Below are 21,833 nucleotides of genomic sequence, written 5' to 3'. Positions count from 1 at the left end.
CAATTTCTTTCGCTGCAAGGTCGGCGCGAGGTTCAATGTTCGGTGATTCTTGCTGATGGGTTTTTGCTTCGGCAACGGAAGTCTGAACGTGACTGGTGCATTGAGGATTGTCTCGAGGTTGTAACTGATGGAATAACTTAATCAACATCAATGTCAGGTCTGTCAATTTCTTACTTTAGCATCTTGGTATCTTCCTCTTGCTGAATTATCATGAGCTGCTTAAAATTTGGTTGAATAGCCAACCAGGTTAAAAGACATTATTTTGAAATTCGAAGAGTGTGAAATAGTTGTATTTTTTGTTTGGCTTGATTTTTTTATATGTTGAAGTAGGTCATGGGAAATGAATATTCTGCTACTTTGAGACCCTGAAAAAAATTTCCCTGTAGAAAATGTCAAAGTTCAAGGTCATACGGTCCATTTTTCATGAAAAGTGAAACATGAGTAACTTCGGAGTGCTGTATCTTTGGAAAGCAACAACACCCCAAACTACTTCCATGAGTATTACCGTGCAAATTGTCCATTACTATCTTCATTAATTTTTCTCTCACGTCCTGTGTGTTTTTAAGAGATGGATTTTTATGTATGCTGTGCAGAAATTGTCAACAGCTTATTATAAGTTTTCTTTTAATTCTTGAAGCTCTTATTGAGTCAAATAAAGTGCACGAACATATCGATGGACAATTTGCATGGTAATACTTATAGACCCCACTGTACGAGTAATATATAGTTGTTAACAATCAAATTGACCTTTGCTATCAAAACTGGTATATGTTCAATGTTCAAGCCCATGATGATTGATAACACGTAGATATGTAAACGCCAAATTACTGGCTTTCAGTGTAAACGCACTACAAGTAATACATCAATAATAATGCTAAATGTAACAATGAACATTCATTCTTATGGGCCAAAGTATGGAATATTTACGATTCCAGAAATCCGTTGTTCGATTCAGGTATGTCTGGTACTAATCTATATAAGACATTGCTCTAATGCTATATATATAATTTCATCACGTTTCTTTGTTTCTGTTTTGCTCTGTGAGGGGGTCTAAATATAAATTTGACGTTCTGGAAAATTTTGAAAGCAGTATTACTTCTGTCTGTTACAATACTGAAGAACAGTGAACATCAAATTCAAGCCTGAGATATGACCACGTGTAAGCTTTTTTAATGACTAGCTAGCAACATAAATTAATCGATAAAAAGTTAAATAATCTGAGATGTAATCCTTTAAATACTTGGTACTTCATGTTATTAACACTTATTCCATGTGTCCGAGTCTCATATGTTTCTGACAATTATCCATTTACTTTACAGTGACATCTGTTGAGCAGTTTGGCAGTTCAACTTGGGCAAGATCTCTAAGGTACAGTAATATATTTTTCTCTCATCTTGACAAGCGTACTAGTTTACAAATAAAAATAGAAAGAAATTATTATTATTAGTTTCAAAGGGCGTGCTGCTCTAGTTTTCACGAAACTTATATTACACCAAAATTAAGTATAAAATTACGTGGCTAATTGCCTGTCAAATGATACAGGGTATCTCAAGGGTTCCCATCTCCCCCTAAGGCCAGTGGCGCGTCCCCACAGATCATGTCACAATTTCCATGAAGTATTTAATTAGGACAGCATCATCTAACTGAAAGTCGCTTTTCTTGGCTTTGGTGATCACAATATGGTGCAAATAGCAGCACGGGGCCTAATTTTGAGGGGGTAAATCAAACTTTGGCGCCTAATTTTGATGTCAGAATCGGACTTGGGGCCTAATTTTCATGTCAGAATCGGACTTGGGTCCTAATTTTGAGGTGCAGAATCAGAATTGGGACTTAAATTTGAGGTGCAGAATCAGACTTGGGACTTAAATTTGAGGTGCAGAATTAGACTTGGGACTTAAATTTGAGAGGGAAGAATCAGACTTGGGACTTAAATTTGAGAGGGGAGGATCAGACTTGGGACTTAAATTTGAGGTGCAGAATCAGAATTGGGACTTAAATTTGAGGTGCAGAATCAGACTTGGGACTTAAATTTGAGGTGCAGAATTAGACTTGGGACTTAAATTTGAGAGGGAAGAATCAGACTTGGGACTTAAATTTGAGAGGGGAGGATCAGACTTGGGACTTAAATTTGAGAGGGGAGGATCAGACTTGGGACTTAAATTTGAGAGGGAAGGATCAGACTTGGGACCTAATTTTGAGGAGGAAGGATCATACTTTGGACCTAATTTTGAGGAGGAAGGATCATACTTTGGACCTAATTTTGAGGAGGAAGGATCATACTTTGGACCTAATTTTGAGGAGGAAGGATCATACTTTGGACCTAATTTTGAGGAGGAAGGATCATACTTTGGACCTAATTTTGAGGAGGAAGATACTCTTCATTACTTGCTCCTCCAGTTCCCATGACTTGTTAAATTTATTAAACCTAAGAATTTTGAGGGGGCATGTGTCTTCCCTTGCCCCCGTCAAGTTACGCCTATGCATAGCAGCAACAGTGATTTGGAACATGTAAATATACTAAATACCTGAGGAAATAATTTTCCTGTTACCCCCTCATCGCACATATTTCTGTATGGCGCCAAGGTGAAAACATTTTTTTTTTTTTCAATATGAAGAGTTTTTCTCGGCATATGAACCAGCTGATTTCCGGAGAGGCTTCGGAGCTTTCGAGTGATAACGTCACTCTCATCTTTAGGGATTGAACTCAAACCCGGAAGCATATACGGAAATCACCTAGTTTTCTCTTCATCATTCACCGCCTGGAAGGTTTCAACAATTATTTTTTTTTTTACAAATATTTTAGAAAAATATACATGTCGAAATTTATATTGTTTTAAGGAAAATCCCCCTCCCCCCCTTGAACAGATAGATAGAATTTGTAATTTTGGGTGGGTCAGCATTTTGCACCCGTCTCATTGAACACTCACCTCACTTAATGCTCCGGCAGTTTGTTTCTTTATTCAGCATAGCTATATGCAGATGATACAATTCAACCTTCAATTGTATCAATATACGCTGTATAAAACACACGTTATTTCTAACGTCGTTGATTGTACGAGGTGCAGCCCCTTGTCATAACTAAAATATAGGTAATGTATCTTAACTGTTATGTCTGACTAAAATATTCTTACCTGGGTTACAAACTGAGGCTGTGAAGGTGCACTCAGCATGCATAAGGTCAAAACGCAGGACAACACACACAGTCGTACAGAGGATTATACTAGTCTGCAGTCCAGGGTGTACTACTTGGAAGTGAGGTTGACAATTTGGTGTACTACGTTGAAGGGCCACACGTTACACCCACCTCCCCCCGTGAATTTTTCAAAGCGAGACACACTGTGTTTGGTCGCTATTCTCAACACAAGTCGAGCTTTGGAATTAAGCAATTTTTGTTGTTATTATACTATGACCAACATTACTGTGAATGGTTAACACAGTTGAATATGTTTACCTGAGAAGAAAAATGAAAAGGATAAATTTTGTAGAGAAGATCTTAACTTTCCAAGTTGACAGTGAATATTTTTTGAATAATATCTAATCTAGATTATTTCTAATATAAAAATGGATGTGTGTGTTTCTTCCGGCATAACTCTCGAACGCCTGGAGCGATTTCAACCAAACGTGGTACACATATCACTTGCAATCTTGAAAGGAATATTGTGGGGGTATGACACCCCTAAGGGAGGGGGTGACATGTAAAAATAATAAAAAAACGACCGATACTAGTATGGAATCCATAGTTTTCGGGGACGCTATGATGAATAGTGAAACTCCCAATGCCGTTCAATTCCAAGTTCATTTTATACTACAGTTACAATTCATTATTTTCCTGTCTAATAGAAGATTGGGATAAATAAATACCTGGGCAACGCCGGCCAATCAGATAGTAGCTTATAAAATTTCCAGATATTCCCATAGGTTTAGCTCAATTCTTACATGTCTAAATAAGGCCATAGGTTTAGTAGCTGATCTTGTTGAAATCTACAATTTGAATTTATGATCATGTATAAGATTGTAGGATCCACTGCTTTATTTTATAATTATGTATTCAATTTTATAATTTCGTATAACCAATTTTGACAGTGTTATCTGGTTAACTTAATTAAATATTATTATTAGAACAATACACAGTTATTTGCACAATATAACAATAAACAATTATTAGTATCAGAGATATAATAAACTTGCGTGCAAAGAAATAGACAAACCTCACTCTTTTTACATAAAATGTTCACTTGTTCTTACTTTTTCTTCCAACCGCTAGGAGGCGCTAGTGAACTCTGCATTCGCCTATCCAACTGGAACAACATACTTCATACTTCTTTTATTATCTTTTCTTCTTATTTTTTTTTCTGTCAAAAGTGTGATGTGCACGCAAGTATAGATCTCTTTGAAAACTGTAACTTGATGTGCAAATATGCTGTTCTCACTATGTTATTCTACAGCTTGTGTATTTTATCCGTGTAACTTTGTACTTTTTTCACATGACTTAGTGCTGTATTAGGTTTTATACTGTGCTCAACACTTAAACTATTATTATTATTAAACCTAAATCTTAGCTTTGGTTAGAGTGAGGAACTTCTTTTCAAACCAGATATTCATCTTTCTGCAGTCAACCTCTCATGTTGGTGAATTCGATGTGTTCACCTCGGCGCGGGTTGTTCGAGGAATTGGCTTCTAGCTGGGAGGTCTGTTGCAGCTTCGCGATTAGTTCACGACAACTGCCACATGACGCATCCAGCCATGATTCGACATTAAAGCACCTGAAGGCTACCTCTCTTTTTAATGGACCCGACATCTGCTTGTAATTGCGGCATCGGGAATTTCCGTTAAGTTCTGACTGCTTTGGTATTTCACCTCGGCCGAACAATGAAATGCAAATTGCAGCCAACCAAAGTTCAACACATGTAATGCAAAGAAAAGAAATACAACCGTCTGTGTGCGAACAAATACTACAGACTTAATAATGTGAAGAGGCTACAGGGTGTTACAGAAGTATTTTACATTTATAGCTTTTAAGCTTTAATTGTTCCATCAATAGTTCTCTGGATCGCTCATCGTGGTTTCTAAGTGGCTCTTACCGGGTAAGCTATTTTTGTAACGTGTCCGGGCATTGTTTTAAATGGATCTTACCCTTCTAATGCGAGATTTTTAGGTTTTATCGCTTTGGAAACAAGCGAGTAGCATGATATTTAACCTAATCATCATTGTTATGTCCATAATTCTTGTATTCATCATCATCATCGTAATTGCAAGTTGTAATTTTTGCAGCATAGCACAGGGTGGGCACAAAGTCGCTTCCCCAATAAATGAAGAAATCTTGTTTTGGGGAAGTGACTTTGTGCCCACCCTGTATATGAAACATGTTAGGCCGGAAGGTAGTTTGAGGAAATTGTTTTATTTGCCCATATATTTTTCATTTTTTCTATTTTAGCGTTAACAATATTTTGTGATGTCTTACTAAATACTTTATATTTTATTAAACATTTGTTAATACATATTCAAGTAGACTTCTTTACATATCAATTGCACACTGTGTCCGACAGACACTGATTGCCCGTTTACGTAAGTGAAATGGAAAATATTTTTTTACGCCTGACCTTCTTTATCAAACAAAGTCAAATATTGTGAAATGAGGAAAAAGAAAGAGAGATAGAAAATCAAAAAATATGTTCGCAGGAAATATCGCTTGGAGTGTGACAAAAAAATATAAGCAACAGTGTCTGAGAGACACTGGTTGCCCGGTTAAGGGTTGACGCCCAGATCTCAATCCACTTATTTTTTACTTCTTGTGATACGTTCACATATTCAATCTGACAGAAAAATCTGCAGGAAAACTATGGAAAATGTGAAAATACAAATAATTTCCTTCCCGTAATGTACAGTGGTGGAAACAAATACTTCCCCCATAAGACTCTATGGGGAAGTATTATTTTTCATGACTGTACGTGATGGACACTATGTTGAAAAGTAATGAAGTACATTTTCTATAGTACATATTCTGTTAATTAAAAAAATATATTAAAGTTACTTATTGGCTCTCCATTGTACAATAAATGGAAGACACTAACTCGAGATCTCAATATAAGAATCAGTTGTTTTTCGAATTTCATAGTTCATGTTTATTATATTTAATTAGGAGATCAGAACTTATGGCAGTCCTCTTCTAGAACGTCAACATCGCTTCCAAAATTAATTATTCACATACACATATACCTGTATACAAACGTTACAATGTGTTCCTTATGCGTTAACGATTGAACCAGGGTTATTGAAGGTCCGCGATTTAAATTCTGCCCAAGTTGCGTATTGTTTCATTTCAATACGGAACTTAGACCCTATTTAAAATGATTTGGAAATAACCAGGGAGTCGTAACGTAACGAAATGGAACGGTATTTTCAATTACGGTTTCCGTTACGTTACAACCAGAAACAGAATAACTTTTTTCGTGAACAGAAACGTTACCTCAGGTATATGAACATTACGTTACAGGTGTGCATAACGGTACCGAACCATAACTGATCTCTAAAGGAGTAGGTCTTCACGTGACACTTTAACGTTACATCCATTGCCGGCACCCAGTAACGTTACAGGGTAAGAAAGAGGTTCGTCACGTATTGACTAGTAACTTTAGTGTGTGTGGAAAGTGATAGTAACGTTACAATTAACCAGTAACTTAATTGAGGTCACGGTTGTAAAAACGTTACACTCCTTTTCTCAAAGCAACAATGTTATTTATAGCTGGTATGATACAGACGTTCCGATGTGCAATACCGTGTCCGATGCCGTGTTCCGGAGAGAATAACATAGGTCTCTCGTATAATTGTGCTCGTTACTTTTGTAACGTTACAGTTCTTTTCCTCCACAAAAGTCTGTTTCGAAAAAGTGATACACATATCCGTTACGAATAGCAAATACCGTTATCGAAGGCGTTTTCGAAGAAGCCTCATAATTATGATCGGCAGCATACTAACATTACAGTACTTTGACCCCTTGAAAGTCACTAAGTTATAATACGTATTTTCGTTTTGGATGTCAGTGAAAAAATTAAATTGTAAAACAAAACGTTTGAAAACATCCGTAAACAAGATTCGGCGTGACAAAAGTTCTGGTTATTGGAATTTACTTATTAACTATGTATTTATCACAAATATATTTCTTTTCTGCATACTTAATCGCTTTATGTGAATTTGTTCTAATTTGATTATTTATGCAAGATGAATTTTAACATGTACGTTCACTTTATACGATAGCAAAGCAAACGTTTGTTGAGGGAAAACGTTTATATCTATCTATCTCATCTCTCTCTCTCTCTCTCTCTCTCTCTCTCTCTCTCTCTCTCTCTCTCTCTCTCTCTCTCTCTCTCTCTCTCTCTCTCTCTCTCTCTCTCTCTCTCTCTGTTTACATGTGTTACATCATTTTTTTTTTTAAAAAAATACAGTTGTTTGGCGATGAGAATGATTCGTGCTTAGATTAAGTTGCTGAAGGACGAAACATAAAGGACCAACCATGGTCGAGCCAAAAAATCATCCGTGCCAATCGTTCGTCCACCTAAGCGAGAGGCAAGCTTTCTCCTATCGGAAGACCAAAAATAATTGCTTGTTGCGCGACCTTGAGAAGGCGAACCGAACTGATAGCAGCAGCACCACGCAAAATCGGAAAATCTGAATCCTGAAACTTTGTACACGTGACTTTCGATCACGAAGCATCCGAGTAGACAACGCCTTGGGGCGATATGAAAGGCACTTTTGGCAAGTAGAAAATGCGTAGAAACGAAATGTTAGATGGAATTGTTGTACGAAACAAACGAAACCGCGTTTGTGCAACTGGTCTGTAGCTAGACAGGGCCATTGGACTCTCAAGAAGGCAAGAATTGTATGGAAAGTGATTCTTAAAACTAAGCGAATAAAATGACAGTATATTTTATCATTTACAAGGGCCCTCATCCGCTTACAATTTTGAAAATTACTTTCAGTAATTCTTGTCTTCTTGGACAGGAGGTGCATTAAACTTTTTGGTGTAGAAACAGACAGAATGCCCGCCTACCTACCACGTTTGAAAGAAGGTCATAGACAGACAAGAAAGTAATTTTCAAGAACGCAAGAACGGCAGTCGACATGGATATTGAGCAACGTGTGACTGAGAAATACAATCGGAACAAAGGACAAGATTATTCAAGAAACAGTAATTTTATAAAACTTCCTATAATTAACTCAAACTCAGTTCATCCTTTTATCCTCTTTTGTTTGTTATACTTTTGTATTATTCATGTTTTATATCGCTTTTCTGCCACTTGTAGATAATCGCGACTATGAAGATGAATGATGATCATATTAAATCTATGAAGGGATGTTATAAAAAAAAACAGCCATGCCCAGATGTCTACTCGAACTTGAAATGTTTGGTACGTACCGAGTGTATGAATGGATTACTAAACGACTTCGGCCTTCGAGGCTACGGTTTCAGTTGCAACATGCAGTATAATTACGTTTCTACTACTCTGAATTGACCAAAGCATGTGGTATGTATCCTTCATTTTACTTAAAAAGCCCCCTTTATACATGAGATACTACAAATAGTTTCAGGCATACCCTTGAATTCTGATTGCCTGGCACTTTTTTTTTTAACTAAGTAATGAAGTGACGTTTATATTCATATTAGGCCTACGACTAGCTCGAACTAAAAACTCTTGTGAAATACTGTGTATATGTTATCCTTGTGAAGTGAGGAACTTCATATTTTGCTAAGAAAATATGTATGAAAAATTATATTTGTAGCTACTACTTGAAGAATTCAAATTATTATTATGATGGAATTTCAACTTACGTACAATCTGCATATAATGTGTTATCGGAGAGGAGTTTTTGTCTCGCAGTCAATTTATTTTTAGTTGAGGAACTCGAGAGTAAGCTGGAAATATATAATGACCCACGTTGTGGTGTGCTGTTCGATTAATCAGAATTGGAGTGAGAGAAATCTGTAGTTAAGTTCATTCAACACGTCAATTTGTAACTGTGAATGCAAGTTTTCTTTGATTTAGCAGGAAATCAGTCTGCTATTGTTGTAAGTAATAAATGGAAATATATATATTTTCTGCTCGAGTAGGAATCCGCAGCCGTTATCCAATCAATCAGTTTCTCTGTGTGAAACTTCTGTCTAGGAAAGCTACATACAATTTGCTTTTAATAACAGCAGCTTCAAAATAACCTATCCATTCTTGTCATGCCAAGTATTGTTTGATTTTGATTTGTTATATTTAAATTTGGTTTTATGCCAGTTTTGGCTAATCGCGAAGACGAGGATGGGTGATGAAATGGCAAAATTGATGAAAGGACATCACAAAGAAAATAATGCACAGGCTGTGATCCGAACTCGGAACCTGTGGCGTCGTATTGCACTGTGCTAACCACTCCGCCACGGAGCTCTGCAAAATAATGTTTGACCATACATTGTTCATGAAATAAAAACATAACATATACAGTGGCTCACATTAGTAATCAAATACGTAGCATCTTGCTGCATTCCTTCACAATATTTGAAAATTAACAACATGTACATAAATATAAACGATGGTGAAATATTTATACGCATTTCTTAAAGTTATATGTAACTTTTTTTTAAAAAATTTGGGTGCGTCAGCACTTAGGCTATTTTGCACCCGCCACGTTATACGGGGTGCAGCCCCTTACCATAACAAATAACATAACTGTAATGTCGCATAACTGAAATATTAAAATATTCTGACTTAGGTTAAAAGCTGAGGCTGTAAAGAGGCACTCAGCGCATATGACAGAAAGCAGGAGAACACACAGAATAATACTGGCCATAGGGCCAGTCGCCAGAGTCTCGTTAGTCTGGAAAGAGCAGTCCAGGGCGTACTACGTGGAATGAAGTTGAGGATTGGATGTAATACGTGGAAGGTCACCCCTTACACCCCTGTTACGTTTAAATATTTGAAAATAGTTATTTATGTTTGGGTGTGAAAAAAGAGATCACTTTAATATTCAGACAAATCGTGAAAGCCTTCTGTTTCTGTTAAGCTACGTTTCCATTCTGACAAGTTCCAGACCCATGACGCGCAACATGTGCAGGCGCATGTTGCGCGTCATTCAGTGCACTGTTTCCAATTCAAAACTACTTCTGCAAAATACGCCTACAACAGCACCGGAGTGCAGGACTTGAGTGTAGCGTTGTTCCATTGTGCTTTAGAGTAGTCAGTGTTTCTTCTCTTGTATTGTAATAATTTGGTAGTGATTTAACTTGTGTAAAGATGAACAATACAACTATGGCGGGTTTTGTGGTTATGGCAGGCGCGTACCATGAACTTGTAAAAATAAGAGGCGAAAACGACCTAGATGGTGGATTAGAAGTTTTCTAGCGAAAAGAAATTCGGAAGGAGCATATAACTCGTTGATGAGAGACTTACGTCTTCAAAGTGGATACGAAAACTTTGTAAGAATGACTGTAAGTGATTTTGCATTGTTATTAAATCTTGTTGGACCACAGATTGTAGTCGCGTCGTCTGTTTCTACTCTAGTGCGCATGCCCCAGGAACTTGCTGCAGGCTGTTTCCATTGTCCGCGGCGCATGTTGTGCGTCTTAATTGTTGGGGCAATTTTGTCCCCGGCACTTGCGCCGCGGCATGTTGCAGACAATTTCCATTTCAACAAATGCTTGGCACATGCAGCGTCGCATGCCGCGCGTCATGTTGCGCGGCAAATTTGTGGTAATAGAAACGAGGCTTTACATCGTTTTTTTTTACTGGTCAACTACAGTGCGGGGAAGGAACAATTGATGCTACTTCCTGACTACATTTGTTACCAGTAGCTGCATTGCTCCCTGACTGAAGTACGAGAAAAATGGGTAACAAAAACAAAAATACAACATTTGACGAATGGCAGCTATTTATTTTTACCGTACCTAACCAAAGGGTACAGGGAAATTGAAAATGTTAAGTAGTATATGTAAGCGTACCGTGGGTGATGCAATAAAACGTAATGACAAGCAAAATGAGGTAGATTCCGTATCTCAGAAAATTCAACCAAGAGAAATAGGAGACTGAAATGAAGGAGCTTCAGTATAAAAAATCAAGACCCTTTCCTCATCCCGACTCCCTTTCCAAACCAAGAGCTCCGAAAGCAGCTGTGCAACTTGGAGTAGGCATTGGGACTGCTGTACGGTTCAGTAGCGTTTCGTCCGAAAGCGAAATTTCTAGAAAAATGCTACAGTTCGTCTGCGACGGTTTAATGAGTTGCGTTTTGTTCGATCCTGGCTGATGATGAGTCACACCTTGACTAACCACTGGCAGCGATGGAATTGGTGACTAGTATACCTCGGTTTACAACTTTTAAAACTACATTGCATAGACAGCGGAGTGCAGACTCAAGACAAATTGTCGAGAGAGAGGTCCCGGGTTCGATACCCGGTGGACGCACAAGTGGTTCGGATCCCACTTTAAACTGTAGGTCCAATCCCTATTAGCCTTAATGTGCATAAAGTGGACTTAAAACAACAAATCAAATCAAAACAAATCGTCGAGAGGAAGTGAACTTGGATCTAGAAATTTTAGTCATGGCTGATGGCAACACTTTCTTACTATCTGTCAACTACGAAGGTGAGATTTGCAATTTCCAGAGGGAAAGAAATATTAAAACAAAAAAATATATATTTTCTTCGATGGAGCATTTAAGAGTGTTAGCAAGAGTTTGCTTCATTAAACACTATTAGGATGGTAGCCCTCGGACGAAACGCTACTTGGTCAGGTAACCGTAAGTTGCCTGTTCCTGGAATTCGGACGCGAAACGCTGCGCCAGGTGCTGTACACCTGGCGGTTCAGAAAGCGAAGATGAGCATGAGCGACGAATGCTGAAACTGACGAAGGGACACTCACAGAGAACACTCATGTGCAGATCGGGATTCGAAACCGGGACCCCTGGCGTCGTAGTGCGCTGTGCTAACCACTCTGCCACGTAATATTTTTTATTTACTCATTTATAGCTACTTCCTTTTAAACTAACTAACTAACTCTCTAGCTTTCTTAAACCCGAAGGTTCATGGCTGCAGCAACACAGGCCTTCCATCTGTCCCTATATTGAGCAAGATCTATATACTCTTTTCCATCCCTACCGATTTCCTTTAGGTCCATGTCAACGTTGTCCCTCCATCTTCGTCTTGGCCTTCCTACAGGTCTCCTACCATCAGGTTTCCCAACAAGAATCCTGTAAACTCCTCTTTCCTCTCCCATTCGTGCCACATGGCCTGCCCACCTAAGTCTTCTTGATTTAATTATTCTAATAACATCTGGACATGAATACAAATTATGTAGTTCTAAATTATGTAACCTTCTCCACTCACCTGTCTCCTCATCCCTTTTAGGTCCAAATATTTTCCTAAGAACCTTATTTTCAAATACTCTCAATTTATGTTCCTCTTTCAATGTAAGGGACCAAGTTTCACACCCATTTAATACGAGCACTACATACAAAATTACTGTTTTGTATATTTTAACTTTTAGTTTCTTAGTTATTAAACTAGAAGACAAAAGTTTATGAAGAGAGAAGTAACTTGCATTTCCTGAATTAAGCCTACTCTTTATTTCCTCTTTAATATAATTTTCATTGGTTAATATTACTCCTAAGTATTTGAATTTGGAAACTGGTTCAAACGAGTTGTTATCAATAATTATATTTTGATTATTACCTAACACTTGGTTTCGGCCTGTAAGCATATATTTAGTTTTCTCTTTGTTAACTTCCAAACCTATGTCTTTAGCAGTTTTGAAAAGTATTTTAGCATTATTCTTAATTGTATTTATATCATCCCCTAATAAGTCTACATCATCTGCATATGCTAACAACTGAGTCACACCATTTAATTTTAGTCCTTCGTTAGTTTCTGTTACCTTCCTGACAGCATATTCTAAGGCAAAATTAAAGAGCAATGGATATAATGCATCTCCTTGTTTTAACCCATCATGAATTGTAAATTTGTCAGACACATAAATACCCACACGAATTTTACTTTCTGTTTCACTGGTGCATACTTGTATCATATTAACAAGCTTCTTAGGTATTCCAAATTCGACTAATATATTATATAATTTATCTCTTTTGACCGAATCATATGCTTTTTTGAAATCAATGAATACCTGATGGACATTTTGATTATATTCCCACTTTATTCAAGTGACTTCCTTTTACCTACGCTAAAAAAAGAAATTTAAAAAAATGAATATTAGTCTTTTTTTCAACATGTCCATTGAGAATGTAAATGATCTGTCCCTTTTTTATTTTGTCAGGAAACCTTTAAAGTTTGACATTATAGTTCTTGGACTTTTGTCGCCATTGCACTGAAAGTTTACATCATTGCAAAGGTTGATATATCTATCTACCAGATAGAACACTGGAATTGAATGAGATTAGGTAGTTGTTCTGTAATGGAGATAACACAATTCCATTATAACTTTGTCATTCGGTAAAATAATCGATTACTTTGATTTCACTATTATTCAAAATGTATCTATCTGTTAAAAGCAAAAGTAAGAACCGAAGTCCACCATACCAGCAACACTACTACTTCTAAGCAGCTCCCACAATTGACTGAGGTTAGAATGAAAGTTTGTCTTGTTTTAACCTTTTGACGCCCAAGACCTTTTTCACAAGTAAGCCTCTGGGTACCGAGCCGATTTTGAGCAAAATGCAGAGTTTCAATTAAATAAGTGTAGATCGGAAGCTAATTGTCCTAGAGAGATGAGTGATATACCGTTGTACGCGGAATGAACCAGAGATTCAGACTATATGAAATTTTTGCAAATATGTGGCGAGGGGGAGGGGGCTAACTCTCAAAATTCCAAAATTTCGGGATAAAAATTGTGTTCCCCCACCCTCCCCTCAAGCATGTTCATGCAATAATTAACATATATTATTATAGCTAAAATGCAATTGCGCGATATATATAATTTTTGGTTGACTTTCCTTTTCCAGGTGGTTCGTGCCCTTGCCTTTTTTTCGGACATTCATGCAAAGGTTCTATTTTTATTTCGCGTCTACCACTTTCGGTTAATCGCGATGATAAAGGATGTGATAGGTGATGGAAGTGGTATAAAGACAAATGACCCATCCATATTTTCTAATCCGACATTAGACTTCGCAGTGTATTACGCTAACTAATTTGCCACGGGATCGGCTTCTTCGTGTTTGTCTACTCATCAAATGATTGATTAGTTATTCAAACTATATAGGTAGGAAAGCTATATAACATAACGAAACAGAAAAAAAATCCACTTGACGTCTTCTAGTACTATCATCAGCCTACAATTTCATGCTCTCAAATCCACACAGAAAACTTCTTGTGGCATTAGTTTTACGGAATGGCCTTGGGGAATAAAGATCGCCCATTTCCTGGTTCAGCTCGAAACAATCAGGTGCCTTATCGAAGCTGCTGTTGAGCACGCAGGGTTTCTAACCTACTTCGCCGTAATTCAGTTGTTGTATGTATTGTAGAGCCAACCGCAGATTAAATAGGAGGAAAAATACTTTTTCCGACGGAAAATAAGTTGGCAATGCTACGAACACTGAGGCATTCTTGATAAGACGCCTGAGGAGGGTCGAGAAAACTTTCCTGAAAAAGCGCAACCCCAGTATCGAAGGTCATGCTACACGTGGATTGGCAACTTTCGGGAGCATGCTGTCTGTCTACACAATTCTACCCAAATACCTGTTTGAAAATGAATCTTCTGCTCGCATTTTATTTTTCAAATGTAGTTCTGACATTGTAGTCATTTTGCAATTATTTTTATTTGTTCTTATTTTGCTTTGCTTTTGTCACTTTTATAATTAATCGAAACTATGAAGATGGATGATAAATAGATGAAATTGATGAAGAGACACCTAAAAAAGATATTTACAGACCAGGACTCGAACCCGGGACCTAAAGTGGATAGGTTGGGGGGGGGGGGGGAGACCGTCAATAACTCCCGGTCACGAACTGGCTTATAATGTTTGTAATTTCTCAGGAGTATTTTTTGTTCTGTTCATGCATAATGCCTGCTTTCGGAAACTTAATTTATAAGTGACACACTTCGTTCGGTGGGGACAAGCCACGAATTGTTTGAGAGGAGGGACAAATCTCATTCATATACTAGATACAATCATGGACTATACTTGAAATGGCCTCCCCGATGGCGCAGTGGTTGCGTCGTCGCCTAGTAATCAAGGGGTCCCGGGTTCGATACCCGGTGGAGGCACAAGTGGTTCGGATTCCACTTCAAACTGAAGGTTCAGTCCCGATTGGCCTTACTGTGCATAAAGTGGACTCAAAACACCAAATCAATCAATCATATACTTGAAAAATGACGTGCTAAACACTACTTTCGGAGATCAGATGGACATGGCAATTTTGATATACAAGATGCACTTTTTCTACTTAGATTGTTTATGTCCAAATTGTATCCTAATAGATAATCTCGCAACAACGCAAAATGTTTAAATTGACTCGAATTCACAATGACTCATATACAGTGTGTTTATAAATGAACGGTGCGGCTTCAAAAATTAATAATAAATCTATTTATTACCTTACACGGACAAAACTTACACCGTAATCAGCAGCAACTGTCCAAGTTTATATAACTTTTTTTAAAATTGGTATAAAGATAGAAATCGAGAGGGGGCAATTGCCCCTCTGTGCCCCCTTGCAGGTGCTCTTGCCGTCTGGAAGAAATAGTGCACGAAAGACGTGAAAACTAAATCCATCTTGAGTATCCTTTTGTCTTGCTACTCTTAGATTCTGCAACCTTTCTTTCTATAGTCCAATGTTTGCCTTCCTTACCTCCTAGAATTGATTTCTGTACAAGTTTGAGGGCTAATCTCCCCTGCCCCCTGTGGTTGTGCCACAACACCTTCTTCCGCCGTTGTTCCTTTGTGAACTTTCATCGGCTTCAAAATACTTCATTTTCTTCAAGAGCATAATATCGTTTAATAACCGGCGATATGATTCCTCTACCCTAAATTTCTGGAATAAAGTATAATAATATAAGGGCATGGAAATCTGGAAGGGGGGCGAGGATGGCCACCTCTCCCCTTTAGAAAACGAATGTCAGCTAAAAGTATATATTTCACACGTATAATTTGATTTGTCATACTAATTTACATTAATTATTATAATGGGGATGCAGGAATGCGATAATTTCGAATTCAAGTGGTGTTTCTTGAGGGGGCAACACTATTATCGGGTTAATATGCAATTGCATATGGCATATTTCTCTGATGTCCATGACGAGGGGGGCATTTTACCCCTCCCCTTGCACCCCGTGCGCACGCCTATTGCTACTCCTTTCTACACTAGTTGGAAGCTTTATTCAGTTTCGAGCCAAAAATGTAATTTAATATCAAATCAGGGTTGTTAAACGTCCACGAACCCATAAATTCTAATGGGTTCTATTGGGTTCCGCAACAAGACTGGAAACTTTTTTATCGCACAGTTTAAATTCGGTCCAAGTTGCGTATTCTTTCATTTCAATATGGAACTTAGACCGTCTTTTAAATTGATCCGGAAAGAAGGTCCCTTTGCCGTATTTCAATTGATCAGGAGAAAAGGTCCCTGGAACGATCTCAAATACATAAAAAGGCTCTTTACGGTCCAGATCCATTTATGCTTGCTAATATTCCCTGCTGAACCGGAATTGAATTGATTTAAAATTCCTGACCCTTTAACAACCCTGGTTGAAATTCATTTTTTTACAAACAACCATATTTTTCACGGCTATTTCACATTAATCCCATACGATATACTGAGTTATTTTTCGCAATGTTCCAATGAAAGGTAAGAGATTTTGGCTATTCCTTTTTCTTCCGTGATGTTAAATAGATTATATTCGTCACGCGCCTATAACGTTACTAGCTAACATTTGTGAATTGTTCTTTCCTTGTAACGTTAACATCTACCATACTGAATTTATTTACGTTCCTTATGTAGATGGTATGTACCCAACTGCATTTTGTTCCGTTCCGCTACAGTGGTTTACATTTTGTTACATTCCTATGTAACGTTAATTAACCATATTGCCTTTCACTTCGTTCCGTTACGGAGGATTGCATTCATTACGTTCCTATGTATACCGTTATTTAGTACCATGTTGCATTTCGTTACGTTTTTTTGTAACGCTAGTATATACCATATTGCATTTCGTTACTACGTTCCTTGTAACTTGTAACGGTAGTATATACCATATTGCATATTACGTTATGTTCCAATGTGCTCATTTCGTTCCGTTCCTTTATAACGTTAATATCTACCACAATACATTTTGTTACGTTCCTTGTAACGTCAGTCTATAACATATTGCATTTCGTTACGTTACATGGGTACCAGCAGTGGAACCATACTTTTCCTCCTACAAAATGGAACGTACCGTGTAACGCAAATTGGGTACGTTACGACTCCCTGGAAATAACGTTTCTGGACCGTATTTAAATTCATTCAGAGAAAAGGTCCCTGGACCGAAATAAAATACTGTACAGATAAAAAGGTTCTTTACGGTCCAGAACCCATTTACGCTTGCTGATTTTCTCTCCTGGACCGGAATTTAATTTATTTAAAATTCCTGGACCTTTAACAACCCTTCAAAACAGCTCGGTGAATTAATTTTGAGTGTAGTTTTAATTACCGTACGCAGTATATACTAACTCTCTAGCCTTCTTAAACCCGATGGTTCATGGCTGCATCAACACAGGCCTTCCATCTGTCCCTATGTTGAGCAAGATCTATATACTCTTTTCCATCCCTACCGATTTCCTTTAGGTCCATCTCAACGTTGTCCCTCCATCTTCGTGTTGGCCTTCCTACAGGTCTCCTACCATCAGGTTTCCCAACAAGAATCCTCTCTTTCCTCTCCCATTCGTGCCACATGGCCTGCCCACCTAAGTCTTCTTGATTTAATCATTCTAATAATATCTGGACATGAGTACAAATTATGTAGCTCTAAATTATGTAACCTTCTCCACTCACCTGTCTCCTCATCCCTTTTAGGTCCAAAGATTTTCCTAAGGATCCTATTTTCAAATACTCTCAATTTATGTTCCTCTTTCAATGTAAGGGACCAAGTTTCACACCCATATAATACTACAGGCAAAATTACGGTTTTGTATATTTTAACTTTTAGTTTCTTAGATATTAAACGAGAAGACAAAAGTTTATGAAGAGAGAAGTAACATGCATTTCCTGAATTAAGCCTACTTTTTATTTCCTCTTCAATATAATTTTCACTTGTTAATATTACTCCTAAGTATTTGAATTTGGAAACTGGTTCAAACGAGTTGTTATCAATAATTAGATTTTGATTATTACCTAACACTTGGTTTCTGCCTGTAAGCATATATTTAGTTTTCTCTTTGTTAACTTCCAAACCTATCTCTTTAGCAGTTTTGAAAAATATTTTATCATTATTCTTAATTGTATTTATATCGTCCCCTAATAAGTCTACATCATCTGCATATGCTAACAACTGATTCATACCATTTAATTTTAGTCCTTCGTTAGTTTCTTTTACCTTCCTAACAGCATATTTTAAGGCAAAATTAAAGAGCAATGGAGATAATGCATCTCCTTGTTTTAATCCATCATGAATTGTAAATTTGTCAGACACATTAATACCCACACGAATTTTACTTTCTGTTTCACTAGTGCATACTTTTATATAGACAATGTAAACATAACATGTGTACTACTTATATAAACTATAGACCAAGGTAATCTATGCATTGGTTACATGTAGACGTAGCACTGAAGTCAGCCTGTTGGCAGCTATTTGAAATATCTAACGACATTCAATAGGTATAGTACGTGTATGCATGTTGGGAGAACGTCAGCCGAACGTGGCCCTGAAGCAAACGCCAGACTCTTCAATCGTTTCGATTGACCTGAGACTTTGATACAATCGCTGCTATTAACATTACTTTTTGCAATGTCATTCAGTCCGGCCGCAAGCGACAGAATCAAAAGTATGTAAATAATAGCAGGCGAATATCTGACAAGGGTTCTAAAGAATTCAAAGCTTTTCACGAGCCATCATTGTAAAATGATTTTTTACAACCTCCAGACTCAGAAAAGGTCAAGGACTTCTAGTGTCATCTAGAACCTACCGTTCACAATTTCAAGAACTGTAAAGATTTTCGAAACTGGTAAAGGGCAACAAATTCCAACTTTAAAATGCATGATCTTATACAATGTATACATTCCTGCACTCCACTCCTCTAGGCCCAAAATTGCTAAATGCCAATACGTGAGATAATTTAGCATAGTATAGTGGGATCCATGAGTATTACCGTGCAAATTGTCCACGACTATTTTCATTCATTTTTCTTTTACATCCTGTGTGTTTTTAAGCGATGGATTTTTATGTATGCTGGTGCAGAAGTTATCAACAGCTTGTTTTGAGTTTTCTTTTAATTATTGAAGCTCTTATTGGGTCAAATAAAGTGCACGAACATGGTGATGAACAATTTACACGGCAATACTCATGGATCCCACTGTACAATATGCTATAAAACACTGACGTCGTTAGCTGGGAGACTGAGATATGTGACCCCATTCAATAATTCAGAAAACTGTACAGTGGAATGCATAAGTATTACCAAGCAACATGCCCGCTTATTCTTTTTGTTTTATGCAATGAGAGCTTGAAGAACTGAAGAAAAATCGCGAAACAAACTGCTGACAACTGTAAAAACTGTGTTTAAAGACATTTAGGATACGAGAGAAAAAAATATAAACAGTCATGGACAATTTGCCGAGCAATACTTGTGGATTCTACTGTACAAGATGAATTTTACACCCCACGAATTCAAAGGCAACTATGATTATGATATATTATGCATTAATTGACAAGATTGGCTTTCGTTCAGATTTTATCCATCTATCGAAGGAAATATTCTTGACACTCCTTGTGTGAATGGACTCTGTTGAAGGCACTGACACCATGTAAAAAAACAAACCACATTATGTTCACAACAGCACCGTGGCATGGAATTCTACAATAACGAGGTTTCCAATCTGTCCTAGATAGTAAAGATCGTGATTGCGCCGTTCTAATTTTCGCGCTTTAGTCATTGGTGTCAATTTCGACCACTAAATCGGAATAACATCGCACTTGGCTTGCTTCGAAGATGTGACCATGCTGGGAAATTTGAAGGTTGAGATTTGGCATCACGGTTGGTGCACACGGCCGTGTAAACAAGAGTATCGCGGTCACGCTTGGCAAAAGCCATTTTCTTCGTGATCAACGTTTTGTGACATCACACGCATGACGGACTGCTGGTATAGCCGTCAACACTCCACCGCTCACTATCTTCAGAATTATTTCAATCAACGTCGTGTAGTTGCTACCTCAAAATGGCACTGGAAACATTCTTGATTCTCGTTGAAATCGAATCGTGTTATGAAGTGCAAAAGTGAACACAGAGAGGCGAATTTGTGAGCATTTACGTTCATGTTCACTAGATTTGTATAATAGGATATGTCACTTCCGTCTCAAACGTTGATACGGAAGCCGCTAGCGCCGCCATGCGGATGGTGTGAACAAATCAACCGTGAAATTATGAAACCGTGGGCAGTGGAGCTCAACGGTCCGAAAATTAGTACACATTTTCCGTTAATATGCGTTTTAATGTTATTTGACTTGCATTACACTGTGAATAATTTTAATTTTGTTTTATTTTCTCCTATACTTCTGAAGTAAGGTCATTTCGTCAACCAGTGATATTTAACCACTTGTAATTTACTCACCTGTATGCACCCGCCTTGCACATATCAGGGGGTCTTAAAAATTGACAGTGTATAAGACCTTCATATAGGTCAATGAATGCTTCTCCAGAAGTTACGTTACTCAGTGTGTGCAGACTTTTATTTTATATCCTTCCTTTCTTTCTATGTCGATTATTTTCGTAGCTTTTTCTGCTACTTGGGTTAATCGTGACGGTGAGGATGAATGATGAACTGACGAAGCAGATTATAGGGCAAACAATGAAACTTGGTGCCTTACCCACCAATGCCTTATCTGGGACCTGTATCTTCGTAGGACGTTGAGCTGATCATTCATTACATCACCGAAGCTGCGTAATTTTATATCCGTACTTCAACATACTTGTACTTGCGACTGTACAACTTCAACTTTAACATTAGATGGAACGTTTGTTGCATTTCCAATGGTACCTGTATTGTATACAATCTTAGTTCAACGGTGTCAATTGCACAATTAATATGTATAATTCATTCCAAAAGAATTATAGAAATATAAAAACGCAATGTAAAATATCGTAAAAAGAGAGTTTTGTTTTCAAATACTCAGAAATGTTGTAGCTTTTTACAACATCAGTACCCACAACTAATGTTTGAACCAACAGTAAATAAAGGTCTGCATATGGAGAGAGGGCCAATTTCAGTAACAAAACTTTTTGTTATAGTGTTATCATATCAAGGAAGGGCTAGTCTTGTTAGTTCCGTTAAATTGGTGTGGAAAAGAGCTTAGAAAAATAGTCTAGTCAGAATGTAATTAATAAAAAATTGCAAAGTCATAGAGTTGCATTCGCCAGTGCATCTTGCCGACAGAAAGCTAAACTGGAATGCCGGTTGATAAAGTAACAAGAGTCTTTCCACTCCTGGCAGAAAAAAACATTACCAAGCGTCATCGCTCTGGGAACGCACTCCAACCCCCCCCCCCCCCCAACCCCTTTTTCTTTCGCTCATTCAAGATCGAATTCCTCTACAAACTGCAATCCTGTTTGCGAATGACAAACGAAGCAGGTTATGGAATGATTAATATGTTAAACCTTTTTTT

The 21,833-nt window shown here is 37.6% G+C and overlaps 1 protein-coding gene across 3 annotated transcripts in view; it reads left to right on the top strand.

The window, feature by feature from the left end:
* sha (shavenoid) overlaps positions 1-21,833 on the top strand; it is a 509,126-nt gene that overhangs the window by 265,136 nt on the left and 222,157 nt on the right. For all 3 annotated transcript variants that reach the window (XM_083115602.1, XM_083115603.1, XM_083115601.1), the window contains exon 2: positions 1,320-1,368. The gene's annotated coding sequence lies outside the window, so the exon portion shown is untranslated. The remainder of the gene's footprint in view (positions 1-1,319; positions 1,369-21,833) is intronic.

The sequence above is a fragment of the Lepisma saccharinum genome, chromosome 30 (genome assembly GCF_977018435.1).
Source record: "Lepisma saccharinum chromosome 30, izLepSacc3.1, whole genome shotgun sequence".
In the NCBI taxonomy this organism is placed as follows: domain Eukaryota; kingdom Metazoa; phylum Arthropoda; class Insecta; order Zygentoma; family Lepismatidae; genus Lepisma; species Lepisma saccharinum.
The sequence above is the reverse complement of the archived record's forward strand: the minus strand, read 5'-3'. Positions and strand labels throughout refer to the sequence as shown.